We start from the raw sequence: 3,598 nt of genomic DNA, 5'->3' as shown, positions 1-3,598 counted from the left end.
ATTCAAACTCACACTTCATAATAGATGACTCCCCAAGGGACAGAATCAAGTCAGTAAGATGCAGTGTTTATTTAAAATCTACTGTGGGTGAAAATTTATTAATTTAATAATCCAACACATATTAAATGGTGACATTACAGCTAATGTTTATACCATTAAATATTTAGCCATAAAATATTGATTTTTCCATGTTAAAATTAACCTCTGTAAATGAATATCACTGGCATAATTCATTTTTTAAATTAAAAGGTTAAGTATACATATTTACAAGAAAAAAATATACTTTTTAAATCAACAGGATCTTGAAATAGTGTTTTTTCTTCCTCCCAGGCTTTCAAAACTAGCACAAAGCTTTAAAGGGCATTACTTACTCTCAGGCTAGCTTCCCTGTGCCAAATGTCTCATGTTTTGTATACCTATGGATTGACAGCCCTTGCTGTGTTGGACTATGATTAGGAAATAAAAATCTATTTTCATATGAATTTTTTAGACAAAATAAACTAGTAAGAGAAATTTGGCTTAAAAAAAGAAACAACCTTGCAGAGTTCATTCCAAAATGTATGTATGGGGTTGATATATATATATATATATATATATATATATATATATATATATATATAATTATATATATATATAATTATATATATATGTATGTATGGGGTTGATATATATATATATTTTATATATATATATAATTTTTGTTGAAATAATTATATCTCTGTAATATAACACAATACAAATTATATCAATAAAATGTCAGAATGAAATCTTTAAGTAGAATCATATTAAAGAAATGATATCTCCTGAATGAGAAAGAACACGTAGCTCTACAGAAAGCTGGAAATCAGTGAAGAGTCACATGTTGGTTCCATAGTTTCTTCGTAGCTGTTTTCATCTCCTTATTTCTCAATGTGCAGATAAGAGGGTTGAAGAGTGGAGTAAAAATGGTGTAAAACACAAAGAGGAGGTTGTCCACAGAGAAGCAACTGAAAAATCACCCATATATGAAAATGCAGGGCCCAAAGAAGAGCGTGACTACCATGATATGTGTAGAGCAAGTAGAGAGTGCTTTGGATACCCCACCAGCAGCGTGCTGTCAGACAGTGATGAGGATCACAGTGTAGGAGATCAGGAGAAGCAGAAAATAGCTCAAGGAAAGCAACCCACTGAGATCATAAGTATATCCAAGACATAGGTATCCATGCAGGCAAGCTTGATCACAAGAGGAAGGTCACAGAAGATGTCCACCTCGTTGTGGCCACAGTAAGGCAAATTCACAGTGAAGGTTACTTGACGGATGGAGCGTACAAATCCAATGACCCATACCAATACCATATCATACCAATGACCCAAAACCAATACCAGCCCAATGCAAGTCTGCCGACGCATCATGGTCATGTAATGCAAGGGTTTGCACATGGCCACATACATGTCATAGGCCATGGACACCAGAAGTACCATCTCAGCCCCACCAATAAAATGCAAGAAGAAGATCTGAGCCATACATCCTCCAAAGGGGATGAATTTTGATCACTAAGGAAGTTCTTGATCATCTTAGGGGTGGCAAATGAGGCCAGCTATATGTTCAAGGAAGATAGATTCCCCAGCAGGAAGTACACAAGGGAAGAGTGCAAGCAGGTGTCAAAAATTACAGTGACCACAATGATGAGGTTACCCAGTGCAGTGGCCACATAGATTCCAGAGAAGAATATAAAAGAAAATTTTTGGAGATGCCGTGAAGTACAGAGTCCACACAACACAAATTCTGACACCACGGAATAATTCTGCAGGTCCATTATCTCAGGTTTCAGATTTTGTTCTGAATCTATATAAAGAAAAGAGATGTAAATGAAAGTGCCTGTCAGCTGCCAGGTGCATGAAAGTGATCAACTAAATGTTATCTGAATATAATTTTTAATATGTAAAAGATAATCTAAAATACAACATATGGAGATTAAAACTAAGTCCATAACAACATATATATTTACCTTTTTCAGACTTCAGTGTTTTCTTAGGGGCAGTTGGATATTCAGGGAGACTCCAGCATAGGTGACAGTTGCCGGAACTTTTTTTTCTCCCTTCTCTAGCCTTTGTCCATAGGAAAATGTGGAATCAACCAAGTACAGAATATGAACCAAGAATCCTTAGGAAGATTGAAAATATGAAAATTTTCTGTATGACGTTATGTTCTCTCCATCTGCATCAATATCATTGCCCAATGGGTGACTGTTTTTAAGCATCAGACCTAAGAATTTAAATTAAAACTCAATTGCCAAAAATAATGTGATCATATAAAACAAAGGCAATTGTATATACATTATCAAGTCTCTCTCTCTTCTCCTTTCTCTCCATTTACCCGCACAAACACAGAACAAAATCTAGCAAAGGCACTTTGATGTGTGGTTATGTCTATGCATCCAAACAACAATCAACATGTCTCTCTGGGCTGGCCCCGTGGCTTAGCAGTTAAGTGCGTGCGCTCCGCTGCTGGCGGCCCGGGTTCGGATCCCGGGCGTGCACCGACACACCGCTTCTCTGGCCATGCTGAGGCCGCGTCCCACATACAGCAACTAAAAGGATGTGCAGCTATGACATACAACTACGTACTGGGGCTTTGGGGAAAAATAAATAAATAAAATCTTTAAAAAAAAAAAAAAAACATGTCTCTCTCTTGAATCCAAAAGAAGTAAATTTCTTTCTTTGCTGATAAGGTTAAAAGAAAGATTCCTTTAAGCTAAAAAAGCATGTTCTGGGTGTAAAACATATTTGGGATGATGTATACATTTAGGATAGCTCCCATATCATGAACTCAAGTTATACATATTGTTTAGTAATTTTAGGAGAGTGACATTATTGTGTTATATGTGAGTTGTAGAATGGCATTTGCTGTATTCTCAGATAATGTCTTTGAGGAAAATTTGATCTAAATAATAGCACAGTTACACAAAGTTTTAATCTAAAACATTAATCTATGCAATCAGAAAGAAGAGCCTATAGTTGCAGGCCACAGAACCTGGATAAGGTAATTATCAAATTTACAGATAACACAAATCTGACAGAGATCACTTGCAAAATATTTTAAAAGGCTGGAAATATGGGCTGTAATCAGCAAATTCCATATATAGAGAAGAGAGAGAAAAGAATGTAGACTGACACCATGCTAACAGGGATGTAGAGTAGTATATTATTAATGTATTTTTTATAATTGTTGTGCTTTTTATGTATTATAATGAAAATATATATTATATTTTTATGATTTAAAAGTAAGGAAAAACTTTTTTCTCAAAAAAATCTTATAGTATAACTTGTTATAATGTTTCTGATTAAATGAATCATAAAGAAGATCTGGTTCAGGATAATCCTATCTTTTTCTCCAATTAATATTCAGCTCAAGATATTGCTTCCTAAAGAGCAATAGAGCTGGGGTTCTCCCATGTTAAGCCTACTTGAAATCTTTTATTTTAAATCCACTTTATTAAGATATAATTTACCAACTGTAAAATTTGCCCTTTTTAAATGTAAAATTCAATAATGATTTTTAGTGAATTTACCGAGTTGTACAACCATCTCCATAATGCTTGCCTTGGAATCGTGACAA

At 34.7% G+C, this 3,598-nt stretch overlaps 1 pseudogene; it reads right to left on the bottom strand.

The window, feature by feature from the left end:
* Positions 1 to 844: 844 nt before the first annotated feature.
* On the bottom strand, positions 845 to 1,796 carry LOC131405371 (olfactory receptor 4K14-like; annotated as a pseudogene).
* Between the last annotated feature and the right edge of the window lie 1,802 nt (positions 1,797 to 3,598).

The sequence above is a fragment of the Diceros bicornis genome, chromosome 5 (assembly GCF_020826845.1).
Source record: "Diceros bicornis minor isolate mBicDic1 chromosome 5, mDicBic1.mat.cur, whole genome shotgun sequence".
NCBI lineage: Eukaryota > Metazoa > Chordata > Mammalia > Perissodactyla > Rhinocerotidae > Diceros > Diceros bicornis.
Note: the sequence above shows the minus strand (reverse complement) of the source record. Positions and strands in the feature narration are given on the sequence as shown.